At 44.8% G+C, this 18,648-nt stretch overlaps 1 protein-coding gene across 2 annotated transcripts in view; it reads left to right on the top strand.

Moving 5' to 3' along the window:
* Positions 1-18,648, top strand: part of ECRG4 (ECRG4 augurin precursor) — a 47,759-nt gene that overhangs the window by 23,015 nt on the left and 6,096 nt on the right. The window contains exon 1 of one of the 2 annotated variants that reach the window (XM_065829547.2): positions 4,914-5,121. The exons of the other annotated variant lie outside the window; for it this stretch is intronic. The gene's annotated coding sequence lies outside the window, so the exon portion shown is untranslated. Of the gene's footprint in view, positions 1-4,913; positions 5,122-18,648 lie in introns of those variants that run through there. 2 annotated transcript variants of the gene reach the window in all.

Raw genomic sequence — 18,648 nt, 5'->3', positions numbered from 1 at the left:
GATAGTGGCTCCACAGACATGAAAAGCAGTCTCTGCACTTGCCCCTCTCCCCTGTACCTATGGACATCCTTCCTCCCCCAGCTTCATCCTGCACATCCATCCTTGCAAATGTCTGCAATGAAGGTAGCACAAACCTGGCCAGGGCTTCAGCTGTGTCCATTCCCTGGAGGAACCAGGAGCGGGGATGAGTGTCAGGGGAAGTTGAGGAGAGTGGGCTATTCTGCGGTACCCATGCTAAGAGCATCAGATTCATGCCTAGAGTGCAGTGTCAGGGTGTAGGTCTGCAATGAGATTTTCTTGGCAGGCAAATCATTCAGAAGAGTCACATTTCTCCACACTCTCCATCACAGTTCGCTGCTGCCTGAATTGTGCAGATAAAACTGGGCAGCACTTCTGTGTACCCAGGCCTTGGGAACATACAGCTTAACAATAGAAAACAGAAGGTTGGTTTTTTTGTTTTTTTGATACTTGTGGTAATTTTATTGAAGCTGTTTACAGAGCAGTGCTATAAACATGTTTCGCAGCAGACTGGACACTGGGGAGATGAAATTCAACTTACAAACGACCTGATCAGCCAAGCAGGGACTGCCCTGATGCCAATTTTGCCGATTTATGTGGAGCTCAGCCTGTAGCAGGGGAGAGAGAGGAGGAGGAGGAGAACAGGAAGCCCTGAGGCTGGTGTCACTACAGGGGTAACTGTAAGAAGGATCCATCTCATCACTGGTATTATACTTGGTATTTCTGCCCAGATATCTGTAGTGGGGTTGGGTGAGGGTGAGAACAAAACCTATGGGACCTCCCTGCACACCTGTTAAAATGCAGTAATTGAAAAAAGCAGAGGATACTAAAGACAAAGAAAAGGGAATGTATGGATTTGTGTCTTACATCCTAAAATGAAGATGACATATTCTACTCCCAGACAAGGGAGCAAGTACTTGCCTGCTCAAGGATGGTTTTTCCTGCTGAGCCCTCTGGCTACATGGGACGATGCTGCCCAGATACTCTGTCCCCTGGTCCCTCTTTCCCATCCTCCCCGTGTTCATCCACATCAGTTCTGGTCTCTCTTGCCTCAGGCTTGGGGAGTGAGGGGTCAGGAACTGAATGTGATGGTGAAAGTCCCTGAAAACAGCAAGCAGGGACATGCTAGCTCCAGGCTACCAAGGGTTTAGCCCAACCAAACGCATCTAATTTTTCTGTCACCGCTTCTTGTGCACATGACCTGTTAAAAGGATTAAATTAAAAGAATTCCCAGAGCTAATCTAGCGATGATATTATGAGAGACAGGAGCTCAAGCATATCCCAGAGGTAGCTGATCGGGTTTCCTAGGATGTATTATTTATGGGGCCATCTGCTTTAGACAAGTATTGAAGTCTGAAGGGGAGGAGGATTTTGATGGAATTCACTCATTTAACTGGAACAGGGGATGCTGTGGGCTTTTGCCCTTCCTCCCCGCTAACCCGCTCCCCAAATGCTGCTGTAGTTATTTACGGAACAAAGCTAGCAGCAGGTTACCTGTGTGCTGACGCCTTCAGCAAAACACTGCTTGGCTCTGAGAGCTCACTCATGTACTTACAGAAGGGGCCATTCATAGTGTGGTCCATTAGCGTAAGGGAGACAAGTATAAATGTGTTCCAGCCTGAGTTACTGGTACTGTGAAACACGAATGTATAAGCAGAGCCATGGCTGGAATGTGAGGAGGCAGGGGCAACAGCCAAAAGAGGCAGAGTCTGCAGGAGAACAGGAAGAATTTCTCCAAAATAGCTAGTTTAGTTACTGTGTGGCTCAGTAACTGAAGGATTTGTTTACTGCTGTTATTGTCAACAAGAAGAAAAATCACAAATGAGAAAAAAAAAGAAACTGTCTCTCTTTCTGATTTGGGCTGACGTGCTATTTAAATAATATGGGTCAAGAAATCTGAAATAAAATATCCTCATGAACAGGATTTGTGTTCTCTCTCTTCTTGTCTGTCTCCCCTGGTGCTAAAAGCAGCCACCTTCTGCTGACATTTCCCCATCACAGTTGCATCATCAGATTTCTGAATATCGAAGCTTCCTCAGGCTAATGTCTGAACCTTTCTTAGTGATCAGGAATTAAATTCCTAATTCCTCACATTGCTTTGCTTGGGATGTTTCTGCTAAACCTTTATGTAGAAATTTGCTGGAAGCTACCTGTCAGTTTGCTGTGCATTTTCCAGTAATTCAGACTAATGACTCGTCAACCTCCTCCGTTTGTTTTTTGTTTTTTGGTTTTTTTTCTTCTTCTCTTTGCATCTGTCTAGAAGTAGCTTTTTGCTCCAGTTACTGCTTTTACACATGGCTATCTACCGAGACAAAAGTCTCACTGAGGCTTTATTGATTTATCTCATGACTTTTTTCATAATAATGATTTTGTTAGTTATTAAAAAGGAAAAATCTGAGCAACTGGTTGTAGAGTTTAAAGATTTGTATCTCTGAGCTGGGGAATGGCTTAAGAGCTGTTCTCCTGCATACTGGACCTATGCAAGAAAGTTTTGATTATGACAAATGCAGAATTATAGTCACAGACTATATGAAAAAGTGGCTGTGTACAAAATCCTTTTATGCAGAGTTTTCACTTAGCCGAAATTTCAGTTTCTGTATGATGAAAGGTTTCTCCTCGAGTTGCTACCTATCAATGTTTCTGTTTCATAGACTCACAGAATAGTTTGGGCTGTAAGGGACCTTTACATTTCATCTAGTCCACCCCACCCTGCAATGAGCAGGGACATCTTCAATTAGATCAGGTTGCTGAGAGCCCCATCCAGCCTGGCCTGGAATGTCTCCAGGGTGACAGGTGACATGCTGAATCATCTATATGTCCCAGATGTCCAGTCTGGGAAACTCAGCCCACAGAAGGACCCTGAATCAGGCCATATGCTGGGATTTTGTTCACTCGTGAGCTTTGCTGCAATGTCTTCCTGAGGTAGCTAACCCCCTCAAACTGTCTCACTGACCCCCTGGCCGTGGCATGCTGAGGTGCCATCAGGCTCTTCTGACCAGGGGACAGTACTGTGGGACATGGCAGCCAGGAGGAGGGAGCAGTGCAGCTCCACTATGAATGGCTTTCAGCCACATCAGTGTAACTGGTTATCTTACACAGCAAAGGGCTGGGTGCCCTCAGCATCCCCTGCTCTGTGGCACCTTGACAACACGGGGAGAAGAGAGGGTGGTCATGGTCATAAGTCATCTGGGTGGCTCAGTCTCATATAGTTTGATCCTCATCCCTGCCTGGTGTCCTCCAGTCCGCTGTGCTGTGGCTCAGTCAGCGGCAGGGTTCATCAGAAGATCAGCTGAAGTGATGGGGAGATTGCTTTTCTTTTTTTCCCTTGGGGTACTTGCAGCCAAGGCCACTTCCCTGATCTGGATCACTGTGAGAAAACACAACAGTGTGGGAAGAGGCAGGACAGGGATTGCTTAATCCATCCCTGCTGTTGAAAAGCATTCACCGCACTAGAGCCTCAGGGACCAGACTTGAACCTAAATTTTAGTCTTCCAAGAGGGAAGATCTCTTCAAGTAATCACTGATGTTTCCTGTTGTGTCAATGAAGAACAAAAAAAGCTTTTGGAGGCTTCCACATCCTGTTCCTTTTGGTTTACATCCCTACACTAGGAGAATGGGGTTTTGCACAGTAAACAGTAGTGGTATTTTTGAGGTCTGCATGATCATGTTACTTCCGAGCAGTGGCAGTAAATACAGTCTCGCCTTTCAGTACTCCTACATGCATGTGAATGTGTGGCTGGTTGCCTTTATGCGAGGCTTGTGTGGAGTATCTGGGCCCTTAAGAACTGCATGTGGCTGCTTCACCACACTATGTCTGGATACATGCCATGGTCATGCATATTTACCCCAATGTGGCCGGACATCCTGGGGTATGATCCAATGGGTACATCCATTTCCACTGCACACCTGGATATGTATCTTGTCTTAATTGTTCTGACACTAGAGATACATAATGTGCCTCCAAAATACTCTTGTAAGTGCGTCAAAAGTTTATTTAAACTGATTCTGATCCCCTTGTGCCATTTGCCATGTTACTTGGATGACCCATTAAAAAACAGAGTTTTTCTGTAAGCAGATGCCACAACTGTTGTCTGTCCCTGACTAGTTACAGATTCAGATAAATTCTGATGGCAATCCCATTTATTCTTCCTGGATTATCTGTAACAAGAGGTAAGAAACATTGCACCAGGAGTAAACCATAAAATCATAGAATGTTCGGAGCTGGAATGGACCTGCAAGGATCATCGAGTCCAACCCCTGTCCCTGTATGTGACAACCTCACAGTTCACACCATGTGTCTGAGGGCGATGTCCAGTCTCTTCCTGAACACTGTCAGGCTTGGGGCCGTGACACCTCCCTGGGGAGCCTGTTCCAGTGCTCCACCACCCTCTGGGGGAAGAAACTTTTCATAATGTCCAACCTAAACCTCCTGTGGCACATCTTGCTGACATTCCCCCTCCCCCAAGTTTTGCTGCTGCAGCCATGAGAGGTTTTGAACACAGTTGGCATTTACCAGGGGTGTGGGTCTTTACAAGATGGAGCCGTGTTTACTGCAGTTGGGTGAACCTCCAGGTCGTACCTTCTCCCTCTGGCCCTTCTGCTGACCCAAGGTGTGACATCCCTCCACACACTTACATGCTGAGTCTCAGCTCTGCTGCACCACTGGATATTGGATCCCAGCACCTGCAACAAATTAAAGAGCACTGAAATACTCCTCCGTGCTGGTCACTCATCGTACAGCTGACACAAAAGCCCAAATTCCTTTCACATGAGAACATGGATACATCTGCTTTTAATCATCTTTCTCCAGGCAGCCAGCCTGATGAAGCAGAAATGTGATTCTCCACACTTGGTCTGGGGAACGCTGGGCAGACGCCTGAAGCCGAGGGGCTGGGATTTGGGAGAGGCAGAATAAATGCGCCTTTCACGCCCAGCATCCCTGGCAGTCCCACGGCTCCCGCGCTCGCAGCCTTGGTCGCTTCTTGCCCTGGCTTGCAGGAGGCAAGACATGCTGAAATAAAGAGAAACTTGTTCTGTGGCAGGAAAGGTCATTTCTTCTGGCCAGGAATTTGGAAAGGAGACAGGAAGCATATTATTTTAAAGGTAAACTGAAAATATTTGTTTGCTGGAGGAAGGGGAGGAATGTCAAAAAACATGTTAGCGTTCTCTAGAAAAAATTACTGTGGCATCTTACTCCTGCCCTGACAACGGCTGTGGGGTGTCATAAAGAAATGTTTTAGTCTTCAGCAGTCTGTAGCCTCATGCAGAGTATATTTCTTGCTGGAAGGATACTCTTTGTCCATCAGTGCACGCATGTGTGTGTGTGCACGAGGGTGTGAATACATACTCCGTAGCAAAGGAAATGGCTAAAAATATTAAGAGTAAAGGACAGCGAGTGGACACGGGAAAATTAGCAGAGTCCCTGGTAATGCTATTGTTTGTTTCTTAATATTTTCTTTATTGCAGCTGTCTAATGAAGAAACAACTAAAAATCACTACTTTAATCAAAGCTGCAGTTTGTAGCACAGATGTTTTATGGTGTACGTGCTTTTGTTGATTTGTCAGATTACATTTCAAAACTTCCCTTTCATGCTGCTATACCAGAGGACTAAAGAAAATAATTTATAGATGCAATTAAGAATGCCATGTTTGGGCAATAAAGGGAAAGTATTTTTAACAAAAGCAAGCTTGATGTTGAGTAGCTCAGCTTCACTGTGATTCCTGAAAGCCTGCTGAAGGCAGCAGCCGCAGTATCCTTTTAATCCTCAAAACTATTCATCAGTTAATATATTTGCAAAGGCTAGGCTGCCATCCCTCCTAAAAGTGTTTTTTACTGGCTCATAGTCCAGATAGCCTGAGGACTTAAGCCAGGTCTGCAGAGGGTACTTTGGTACTTTGCCGGTGCAGTGATGCAGTTGTAGCCGTGGTGCCCCCAGGGCACGCATGTCCCAGCCCAGCTGCAGCGTCCCACTGGCTGGACTGATAAAAATGGTCAGAAGTGACAACTTGACACATCCCTCACTGACACAGTGGTGCAGGAAAATGCTGTGCTGGCAGGCTGTGGGGGGGACCTGGGGCAAGGCAGCCTGCTTGGGCTTTGCTGTTTGGAAGCACACAGTTAAATCAGGCTCAGATTTCTTCTCAGTTCTTTGAACTGAACTCTCACCAAGACCTGCCAAGATCTTATTTTAGGCCAAACTCTATTCTTGGCCTCAAACAAATGCCCAATGGAGAGGAAAGCTCACCTGGATAAGCCTGACTCCAGGCACTTTCAGAAATCTAGCTGTCGTAGGGAAGTTCTTAATATAATAGTAGGGTGGAAGAACTTTGTCCCTTAACAAATGCAGGCGATGGTGATGGACAGACATGGTTTTAAAAAAGTTTGGCATGCAGGGCGTCTGTTCACTCCTATGCACGTTTGAACATTGCAGTTTATTCATCTGCATTCAAGCTGACAGTAGAATGAGTTATGCTGGTGCACGAAGATTCAAAGGGAAACATCTATCATTAAAAAACAACAGGAACAACACATTTATTTAACACAGGCTGAAATACAGAAATGTTTGCATGCTGTGTTTGGCTTGACTTACTATAGGCAAGACTTAATGATGTACAAAAGGGCTGTCTGAAAGAAACTGTGCGGGATCTAATATTTTCTGGGGCTTGTCTCCTAAATGTTCATTTGGATGTTGCAACACACTGACACTCTGTAATAAATCCATTTGGGTATTATTTAGAGGTCTCATACTCAATGTCTTTTTTTTCAATACAGTTTCATTCCCTGTGAATGCAAATGCGTTGGTATAAGGAGATGAGAAACTCCCCAATGATAGACACAGATGAGATGCCTTTAAAGCTCTGTCAATGGCCCCTGAAAATATTGATCGCCTAGTGTGGTTACTGAGAAAAGATGCTGAAGCGTTTGGAACTGAACAGTTAGCAGAGTGTGGATCAAACCTGGATTTTCAGTTACAGGAAGGATAAGCCCTTGTGTCAGTCCACCCCTGTGGCAGTCAGCCAGTCTGATGGTTGGGTCTCAATGTCGCAATGGGAAAACGCACATCTTTGTTACTTTGCTTTGTGAATGCTGTGCTTACAGAGATTGTTCTTACCATGCAGCTCTCATCCTCAGCAGGAGGCACAAGTCTTTGACTTCAGGGAGTGAATGTAATTTGTCAAGGCCTTGCAGAATCTGGTCTTGCTCTTGCCCCTGGGTCTTTCTGATCTGTTCTGCTACCACCCTTTGCCTGCCCTGCTGCTTACCTGCAGCCCCTCTGCTCCTTGCAGCTCTGTCATCAGCCCTCGTCCTTTTCAGATATTGCCTGAAGCCACTGCTGTGCAATTGATGGTAAAAAGGTAACAGTTAGGTTGAAGGAAAGTTGGCTTCAGCTGACATTTTTGTATAAAACTGGAGCAATCAATTTCAGAGGGGATTTGTAAATGTATAAAGTCTGCGCTACCACCTGTCGTTTCCTTCCTTTCACATCCAAGAGACATGCATTGATTTTAAGGCTAGAAGACATCACTCTGGGCTGACCACCTGCATAATTCAGATCCTCTGACATCCCTGTATAAACTCATGTTTCAGGATCAAAAAGAGTACTTGTGGCAGAGACTGTCTTTTAGCAAGAAAAAAAAAAACAAACTAGCCTTAATAAAGGGAGATCCACATAGTCAAAGTCAGTCCTTCTTAAGTTATTCCAAGAAAAATGCCTTATACTTTTCACACGCTTGTTAACACCCATCTGAGATTTTTCCTTCGGAGTTACGCTCTGAGCCCATTACACATCCTATTAGGTTCTAAGCACTCCCGAAGGGACACTCCTTCGCTAGCTGCACGTGCATCAGCCCTGCATAGAATTCAGGTATTAGTAAACAAAATATACACGTTTCATAACTGTAATTATTCTTGTCACAAACTCAGCCTCAGATAATTTTGGATAATTTATTCCTGAAGCTGCTCACATAGTCTGGGAAGGGAAAAGGCAGATACATTTTCCAATGTACTGCTATGCAGAGAATGTGCTCAGATCTTCGAACAGTGTTTCTGGTTTGTATTGTTTGTTTACATAGAAGAGTTTACTTCTCTGTGTGTGAGAGCTTATTTTAAGTCAAAATATATGATGTTTAAGCAGAAACCAGAGATGATTATGGGATAGAAACCTCTGCTGAAATAAGAGGAGGCGGAATTCACCCATAAAGAAACCAAAATGAAGGTATTCTTGTCAGCCTTTGTTTTACTTTGTTTCTTTTTTAGCCTAGCAGCCTGGAGCTGGCTGTGGGTTTGCAGGGAAATCAATCAGTGCCTTGGGCGGCAGGGTCTCTCCCTGGCTGGGGGAGGCTGATTGATTGTTTCACATATTGAGACTGTAGGTTTGATGGGAACTGTATAGGAATGGTGTCAGTAGTGAAGATTTGTAAGTATACATTACAATATATGCTCCTTGTTCAGATAAAAAGAAAAAAACACCCCTCTGCTGTGTCTTTCTCTTCTCTCTCTGCTGTGCAGTTCTCTCCTTCCCCTCCAAACATTTCAGTATGGCTTGTTCTCAGTGCAAAATAAATTCATAAGTCATGCAAGTTCAGTACTATGGAAAAGCTTTTCTATAGGCATACTTAGTGACTTTGTAATGACTTAGAGATTTGGTTATATTGGTATTGGGGTGTTGGGGTTTTTTGTTGTGTTTTGTTTTTTTTTTCTTTAGTGTAGCACTGTTTCTCATGGAATGGGCAACCCAAACTACCCACATGACAAAGCTTCAAAACTTTCACATGGATAAGGATAAAATGTTGTTGACTTTGCTGAACCCAAAAACAGGTGTTGCATTTGAATCAGCAGGACCAGGACTCTTCTTGTCCATGTCCCAAACATTTGCTCAGCAGTGGGCCAGGCCAAGTCTTTGAAAAATGTGTTTCCACGTTGGGTGGTGCATACTTCAAAGTGTGCCTGATTTGTGCTCCTCCAGTTTTCTCTTCATTGAAAAAAGGGCAGCAAACCTCTTATCTTACTGTCTCTGATTAACAAATGATTACCAACAGTAAAGTTATATCACATGTCACATGCTGTCCCTGCATCTCTATTAATCAGCATGAAAAATGAAAGTTTAAATGACCATCTTTAAGAAGATATTACTTAGCCAGTTACTTGAGTGAAAATGACTAATCTTACGCTACCGTGCAACGTCTCCTGCTCTATCATATAGCCATTACCATGCTCCTGCTGTTTCTGTAGGATACAAGGATTCCTCAGAGGTTTGTCTGCATGTTTACTCACTCCTGTATAGCTAAACACTGCTAATCCCAACACACATGGGAAAGAAAGAGAGAGATCAGAGTCACCAGAGCATCCCTGTACCCTGCTCAGGTCCTCCTCAGCTCTCAGCAATGTTCAGCTAAGATGTATTAGACTTACAGCCACTGCATCATTACTAATAATTACCAGGAGAAAGCATCTTTCCATTGTGGCCATTAGGTGGTAACATTACATAAAGGCAGTCACCGTCCTTCGCCTAGGTCTGCAGCGCAGGTTGTGAATAGATGTTAAACCAGGGAATTGTTCTTTGAAGCAAAAATCACTGCAGTCTTCTTAAAAAAAAAAAGTCAGACACAAAGATTTATGGTGGCAGATCTTGAGAAAGGAGGAGGTGAAATACTTTTGTGTTGGTTTTGGTAGCAGCAAGAGATTTAATTGCTCACCATACCTTCAAAAATTACAGCTTCAGAATTCCTGTTTCTGAAGCAGATTATCTTTCTGGTTAAACTGTATATTTTGTCTGGCCTAAACCTGAATTATCTTACTGTCTTGCTCAATGGGACATTTTTGATGGTGAGGAAACAACATGGTGGAGATGGATGGCAGCGTACTAGCTCCTCTGTGCTTCAGTCATCCCCAATGGCAGGAGCTCCAGGGCATGAGAGCAATTATGCCGATGCCTAGAGGATCTAGCAGGGACCTCAGAGACCTGTCTACATGAATAAATGTGGGCAGGTTCTTCTGCTTGGGTGAAGGAGAGCCAGCTTCATTTCAGAAGTCCTGCAGCCCTGTTAGCACAGGCAGAGCTACTGGGTACTGCTGTGAGCTGGGTCAGGCCCTGTGCCAGGCTTTGGGATCAGAACCCTGGGGTGTTCCCTTCCAACACTCACCGATCACAACCCCAGGAGAGCAAAGATCCGGGGGTGATATGCCTGCCTTTCCAGGAGAGCCATGTTTCTGTACAATGACATTTTACAAGATGCAGGTGTAGCAGCAGGAGACTGGGATTCAATCTTTTTGTGATAAATGGGATTCCGTAGGGCTCTTAAAATTAAAAATACATGAATACTCACAGGACAGATGCCTAAATGATCACAGCAGGCACAAAAAATCTCCACTCAAATTTCCTAGCCCCACAGCCGTTGCACTGCCAGGTTGGCACACACGTTCTTTGAAGTCGCTGGCATCCGAGCACAGGCAGGTGCAGTGGGTCTCACGTGGGGAGATTAAAGATGTCACGATCTTTTACTCAGCAGCAGCACGGAGAGATTACAGAAAGTGTGCTCTCCTGGAAACAAACTGAACTGTGAATCAGAAAGGTAATCTGACATCAAATGAACAGAGCATGGGCCTGTTCACAGGCAGGGCTCAGGTAGGGCATTGGTGAAATTGGAAGGTAGAGTTATAAAGCAGAGCCAGCGAAAGCGGCCACAAAGAAGATCAAGAGAGGTGTAAGGTCACACGTGATAATATCAGAAATCCAAGCGAGGTTTCTGCCCTGATAACCTTAGAACCATCCTCTGAGCTGGGACATGCCGCCCATTATTAAGGCTCCAAAAGGCTTGTGTTCGACCCGAGGAGACAGCAATCACCTGCTGTCTGCTGCTGCTGACTTTGCCATGTTCTGACTGCTTGGGCAGACTTTTCCTGTGCCAGGGGCCTGCCTCAGGCAGGCTGGCGGTGATGCTGCAAATTTCAAGCCAATTTCCTAGCTACCTGAGAAAAGCAAGTTGTTTTGTTTATGCTAAAAGCACCTGGCAGGCTTGAGGAGATGTTCCAGCTCCCCTGCTTGGAAAAAGGGGCTTCATACTGAGCAAGGAGGGGTAGCAGCTGTCTGAGATGCAACCCCTTTCCTTCCCTGTGAAAATGCACCCACTTTGCCTCATTCCAAATCTAAAAAAAAAAAAAAAAAGTTTAAAAGCCTAGGCTCAGTAAGCATGTGCTGTGTCCCTGCAGGTCTGTGAGGCTTGTGTCCCCACTGGTGAGGCTGCAGTGGAGATGTGCAGGGCTTACCTTGTTCCCCAGGCTGTCCTGCATTGCTGCAGGCTCCTGGGACTGAGGGGACTGGAGCACAGGGAAGGAAACTTTGGGTAGAGCTAACCTGTCACTGTCTCCAGCACCTCAGCAAGGACACTTGGTGTGCTAGTAAACTTCCCTCTGCAGGCAGAAATCCACCCCAGAGAATGCCTAAATTTAACGGGCATCCAAGTCATAGCTAAGGGGTCATGAAAACACCAATTTGGACTGCAGGGACCAGTTTTGGGTATTGCTAAAGCCTCAAACACAAGACAGGAGAAGGAAGCAATATGATGGCTATGCATGGGATCAGATCGCTCCTCTCTCTGCAGTGACCTGCTCAGGGGACAGTGCTTACCAAGCATGACGTGGGCCTGACCCCCAGCTATTCCTCAGGGTGGCTTTGATGTAGTATCCTCTTCCAGAAAAAAGGAGAAGAAGTTCTGTTTTATCAGTTTCATCCCATTCCTCCTTCTGGCCGTATTCTCCCATCACTTTCTTACTTGGCTCCAACTCCTGCAAACCAGCTACCTGAGCTGTCACAACTCACTAGTCCTGAAGAAAACTAGCCCAGCAAGAGTAAGCCTGACTACAACTCTGCTGTTTCAGCATGCTGAATCAGCTCCTAAAAGCACTAGAGCCAGAGCTGGTAAGCAAGGGATGGACCAGGTAGCAGGAGGCAGAGAGGTTTCCCCCTCTTGTTGGTAGCAAACCATCACATTGACTTCAGCTCCTAAGGGTAAGGCAGCTGTCTTGGGAAGCACAACCTGGTTTCCAGCAATCCTCCAATTTGTGCTGGCTTCACCACAAGGCATTGAACTGTGCGTTGGAAAGGCTGGCTCCTCCAATGGTGATCTTTACAAAGGAAGAGACTCATGCATGCTGCTCTGCAAAGGGATTTAGGGCTGTGGGTGGCAAGGCGAGGCGTATTCCTCCAGTGCCCACGTGTCTGAAAGTGGCTGGACTTGCTAGAAACTCCTCACAGCTTCCCCTGGGCTTACTGTTGCTGACATGATGATGCTGTGTCCCCAGATCAGCCTTCTGGTGAAGAATGAGGGAGGAAATAATGATCTTGTGGTCAGGCTTTGGTTGGGGGCCTGGGAAGATGGGGAGACTGTGGCAGGTGGGACAAGGCAGCTGGTGGGACACTCTTCAGGGAAAGGCTCTATCACCATGAATAGCATGTGGTCACTGGCAACACAATGCACCACAGGGTCGAGTAGATTTTTTTCATTAAATGAGCACCATCCACCCAGTAAGTCCAGAGTTTTGGGCAAAGAACAAAAATGTGTACAAACCATTAAGACAGCAATAATGTACAGGAAGAGGGATGCTAAAATCAGATTGCTAAAATTAAGATTTTTAAGACTTTGCATTTACTAATCTTTGAGTAGTCACAGCTCATTTGTTGTGATTTTTTGGTGCATTTTGTTTTGTTTTGGTTTGGTTTGGTTTGGTTTGTTTTGTTTTGGTTTGGTTTGGTTTGTTTTTTTTTTAAGTGTGCATGCATTCTGGATGTGAATAATAAAATAAGGGAATGAAAACAAGTCAAAAATAGCTCCGAAGAGTTCAGAAAAAAATGTTTTGAAGCATAAAAGGAAGAGTCCTGAGAGACAGTGGTGAAAGAAAGATGAGTCAAATGAAATCAGGCTGTGGTAAAAAGATGTTCTAGGGTACTACAGTCCCTCTCCATCTCCCTTCCTCTTAGACCTGACTCGCAGACTTGCCATACACTTCTAGGATCATCCTAAAAATATACTGAAGGCAGTGGAAGAGAAAAGGGATAAGGATTTCTTAGAGAAATTATGTATCTCTCTATGGAAAGGAAGAAGCCATGTTCAGATAATGCTGCTGAACAAAACTGCTTCTCATTGAGCTTATCATAAGAGCAATAAGGTGTATTGAGGGCAGCAAAGTACTGTGATTTAGTGAAGGGAGGAGGACAGACAGACCAACAGACATCATTTCTTATCTGACAGGATCAGCCAGAAGTTGCAAAAAAATATCAGCAGTATCCAAGCACAAGGAAATAAACAAAAAAAACCTAAACCAAACTAACCACACCACAACAACAAGGGTACTTTAAGCTATTCTATATGGAAAACATAAACACTTATATTTATTAATAACATGGACCAAAGTCATGGTACTTCCAAGTGAGACATAATGGATCAAATGTTTCCCAAATCATGCGCTAAGGTCAATGAGACTCACAGCCAGCAACCAATAAGCTTGTCCTAACACAAAGGTATTTGACCTGGGATTTGGGGCTGGTCCTGTCACTATCAGGAGGACCCTGAAGCAGTGGAAGAAGTAGCATGAAACTCAAAATATTTTGAAAGAAACTGTCTGATGACTTAAATGTTCTTCCTTCTGCTTGGAAGAAAAACATGACTCCTGTGGTTTTCTTGGAACAGGCTGCAGAAAACCATCTGGAGTTCAAGTGCCTCTGTCCTGAGGCTGGTGGCCAGGGCAATATGGTTGTGAGATTTTGTAAAAATCTCATTAACAGAAAGTAACCATTTCCTGGGTGTTGACACCACTGTTCAATGCTGCCATGTTCTTGACCAAATGGGTTGTTTTAGTGGATCATTCAAACCTTCATGGTGCTTTATTGCAAACGATTCATCTCCTGCAACCCCTGGCTGATGTCCAGTTTATCTATTTGCCTACTAACTTATGCTGATGCCAGGTCTCACTATTTTATCATAAGTCTCATTACATTTGGTGGGTTTTTTCCTTGAAAATTCAGCTTTGGGAGTCCTATGATTACATAAGCATTTAATCTACACTATATTCAAAACATTATTTTGTTGAAACACTTAGAAACATGAAGCCTAATAAAGGAAGAAAGAAAGAAACCAAAACCAATCTTTCCACCGCTATTTTTTGTACTTTGAATTACTGATTATCCTTGAATGGCCACTACTGACACTATCTCTTACATTTTAATGAATACAACACAGTGCTCTCAGCAGCTACTGTGATAAGAGGCAAAACCAGGGGTGTCTCTCTGCTATTGAGGAACCTCTCTGTACTAAATTTTAGGCAAAATGTAGAATAGCAATGAAAATTCAAACACTTAAATGCGGCGATTAGGAACGACGCATACCAGGACGCAGACAGAAATTCACGCAGAGGCACAGATCTTGTTCAGGAAGGAGCGTAGAGCCTGGCCAAGCTGAGAGCTGACCTAGGCCTAGGCTGCTTTCTTTATTCACCATTGACGATTTATAGGATTTACAGGTACAGGCCTGGACTAAGATGTTTACAAAAAGGTGCTTTTCCACTAATTGTTACTAAGAACACACTAAACTCATGTGATGTTTGTCTCACTTGTTTTTCCACTCATTCACAGACCAGGCCCAAGGACATTCACACATCTCATGCACTTGTGGGCGATTATCCGGCCCAAGATACCATTCTCATGAGTCTGGGCTATAACTTTTTATAATTACGAGAAACGTACTTCAAAGTAACCTGTCCAAGGCCCTTTATATATTATTATGTTAGTATTATGTCTTTGACCGTCCAGATGGTCATGTTAGTATTGATCTTCCTTTATCATCCAGGTGGCTGGAACTGCACATCTTGCTTTCCCACATTTTACTTTCCAACACTTAAAAATTCAGTAATGCCTTGAGGCAGAGATTTTTTTTTCCCCTGTTTGGTTCATATCAGTTAGATAGCCACACATGCCCAAGACACTTTGAGTAGTTGTAGAAGTCACTGGACTTAAAACTACTATATGTAAACTCAGAGATCACGCGGTTGAAACAGGGTTGCCCAAGCAGTCACCAAATATGCAGCGACTTGCAAAACTGTTTAACAAATCAACTAGGATCTTTTTTACTCACCTCAAAAAACACACACAATGTCCTCAGACACTTGGTGTGGATTTTGGGGTTGTCCTATGCAGGGACAGGAGTTGGACTCGATGATCCTTGTGGGTCCTTTCCAACTCAGGACATGATTCTATGATTCTTTGATTCCTACAGACTCCGAAGGCAACACTGGCCGGCAGTAGGTTCAGCAATTAGGATTTCTCCAGCTCCAGTGAGCTCCTTGCCTGGCTGCTGCCTGTTGTTTCTCAAGGTCAGGCTCAGAGTGGTTTTCTGTTGGATTGATCCCAAATTTCTGTCTCAGACTTGAAGACCATAGTCCAGCCTCAAGCTGGTGAAGCAACAAAACCAGCCAGCTCCATCCTGCTATCCTTCTGTGGGCAACCCCTAAATTAGTGGTCCCCAATATGCTAAGGGGCTCGATGGGATTTTACACCATGCATGGAATGGGCCCTGCTCATCATCTCTCATCCCAGAGATGTATGGGGAGCAGTCCTGCTGATAACATTAATTAACATATTTTAACAAAATTTTGAACACCAAGAGTCTAACATTGTCAGCAGTGGTGATGAAAGACATTTAACTGAATGACATCATTAGCACAGACTTGCTTACCTGGAGTCCTGGTGGGTACTGGGCAGCCAAGGGCTCCCAGCAGAGGCAAACTGAGCCCTAAAATAAGGCTTAAACTCCTCCATGCTGGAGAAAGGGATGTTTTAAAGAGACTGATGTCACTGCTGATGGAGAGAGCCCAGGAAAACACCACCATAGTCAAGTCGCACGAGTGGCTGTGGTTTTACACAGCAAATAGCAGGTACTGCGGGCATGTCAATAAACATGGATACTCACTTGAAGGTGAATACTTTTAACAACAATGTAGTAATCACAAGCTCAGCAGAAAAAAAAAAGTGTTTTACTACAACACCAGCGCAACACTGCCTTAATCCCTAAAACAACCTAGAGCAGAAATAAAGATTGCTACTGGAAAAACACCAGCCACCTTTCTCCACTGCCTTTGAAAATAATTGGTGTTATATTTTCACACAACTTTTTTACTTTATGTCATAAACTTCTGTCCCCTGAACTGAGCAAGTGACCTCTTCTGGGAAGATGCTGCTCTCAGTTTAACCCTGAGCATTACATTCTTCTGTCAATCATTTCTTCCACCACCAGAGCAATGATTTTCTGCAATAACTTTGCACTTGAGTCAATCCATCTCTGGGTTTCACCAGATAGCACTTTATCCCAGCAGTTTCTTGAGTTACCATGTCATATGTGGTATCCAGAGGAGGTTTTGTGCTTTGCATTCCTTTGGCCCAGAGGCACCAAGCACCTGAAGTTCTGCAGAGCCTCAGCTCCCATGCAAGGCTTGTTACAAACTGACCAGCTGAGCAAAACACATTTAGACTTTGCCAATATAGCAATAGACAATAAATAGTCACTAGTTATTGCCTTGGTTTTGTAAATTATTATGACTGTTTCTTGTAGCATTCCATATGTGCTCTTCAATTCTGTCCCTTCCAGCTATATTCTACAACTAGCTTTCCAAAAACCTCTGGTGGTTTTAGTAAAGAGGCTGTCAACGTTAAGTTGATGGAAGAGTGCATTGATTCAGAAAAAGGGGCATTTGCTCCCACACATGGTGCCAAGTCTGCTGACTGTTGAAACGTGGGGCTATAGGGAAAGAACACCCAAAAGCAATGACAGAAAGGAAAGTTGCATGGGAATTGAGCTGGGACACTGGTCTGCTACAGAAGTGCTTCCATCACAGGGGTCTGGAAGGTGCTGCTCCCTCCCGCTCTGCCCTCCCAAAGGCTGCAGAGAGCAAGGGACAATTTGGCTGGAGTGACCACATCACTTTTTCAAGCTGTTGCCACCACCACTTTAACTGGGATGAGCAGGGAGGCCTGAGCATCAGCTCAAGGGTGGCTGGGGACAGAGGGAGGTAGGAAATGGCTTTGGGTGCAGTTCCAAGTACTTTTTTCACCAGGGGAAAGACGCACGGGTCAACCAGGGGTTGTCACCTGAAGCAACATTCAGGCTGGGGCTGGGGAACTACTGAGGGACCAGCCTGTGCTGCTGCTGCATTTTATAGTGAACGGTAAAGCTGGCCATAGGATCTTGTCCCACACCCACAATTAGCTGTGCCTGAAATAGCACTAACAGACGCCACATCTCAGGGAGCTGCCACACCACTGTACAGCTCTACAACTCCCCCGCCATACACGTGTATCTGTATACACACAGATGTATTCAATATCCATATTTATATACATTTATAATATATACAGCAGGGGTGTCAAACTCCTTTTCAGCGGAGGCTGCATCAGCCTCACGGTTGCCTTCAAAGGGTCAAATGTAATTGTAGGGCTGTATAAATGTAACTACTCCTGCATTTACACAGTCCTAAAATTACATTCGGCCCTTTGAAGGCAACCCTGGGGCTGATGCGGCCCCTGCTGAAAAGGAATTTGACATTCCTGATATACTGTGTATACAGTGTGTGTGTGTGTATGTATACATATATATATATATATATATACACCTGAATATATTAATGCTTCAGCTGCAACCAATCTGGAAGCAATCCTTGGATCAGGGAGCCAGGGCAGTGGTGTTTGCCAGATTTCTCACAAGTAGGTTACAGAGAGCCTGGCTCTTCCTGGCTCATCCTCACCTCCCCCTAAATCCCTCCTGCACTCCTCACTGTACCCTGGCACAGTTTCAGCAGGATGTGAGATGCCAGAATGGTCTCCTGAGCGTCATGGGTCTCTGCTGTGATGGGAGAGGTGTGTGTCCCAGGACAGGGGTTTAATTTGGCTTCATCTGGGCTGTTTCTGGCATTTGCAGGGGAAGGAGCTGAGAGAAGGTGAGTTCACTGAATGGAGCTTAAACTCTAATTAGGAAAAGGCAGCACAAGTTTAGACACCACTACAGTTATGATCCTGCTGAGCGAGGACTTTAAGTTTGTGAGTTTAGCTTTTGGTCCCTGAGTTCTTACTATAAGCTAAATCTGTCTATATTTAGAAAAAGAAATTAAAATTATTTTTTAAGGCTGATGAGTTACAATGCATTCTGATTTTCTGTGGATTTGGGAGATGGGAGGGAGGGAAGGAGAGGGAGGAAAATACCCGTGAACTAAGCCACCTTTGGTTGATTCTGATTTTGTTTTCCCACCAAGACAAGCACCCAATTTTCATCTGCTGTCAAAGACCACTGACAAACTGGCTTAATGTGTAGAGAAATGTTCAACGACATGCTGTATCTATTTATTTTTTCACATTCCTTTGTAAGAAAAGCCTGTGTGATTTGCTGAAAGCTCTTCACCAGTCGCGCTGGATGATGTGTAACCACAAAACCAAAGTGCTGCCCGGAGTGTCACCTTCTCCTGCCAAAACGCATCTCGCTCCGTGGTCGGGCGCAAAGGGCACAAGCCCACGGACGCCCACGGATGGGGAGGCCAGGGCGGCACGGGGTGGGGGTCGGGAGCGCTGTCCGCTCCCCACGCCGGTGGTTCGC

Source organism: Patagioenas fasciata, chromosome 1, assembly GCF_037038585.1.
Source record: "Patagioenas fasciata isolate bPatFas1 chromosome 1, bPatFas1.hap1, whole genome shotgun sequence".
NCBI classification, from domain to species: domain Eukaryota; kingdom Metazoa; phylum Chordata; class Aves; order Columbiformes; family Columbidae; genus Patagioenas; species Patagioenas fasciata.
The sequence above is the reverse complement of the archived record's forward strand: the minus strand, read 5'-3'. Positions and strand labels throughout refer to the sequence as shown.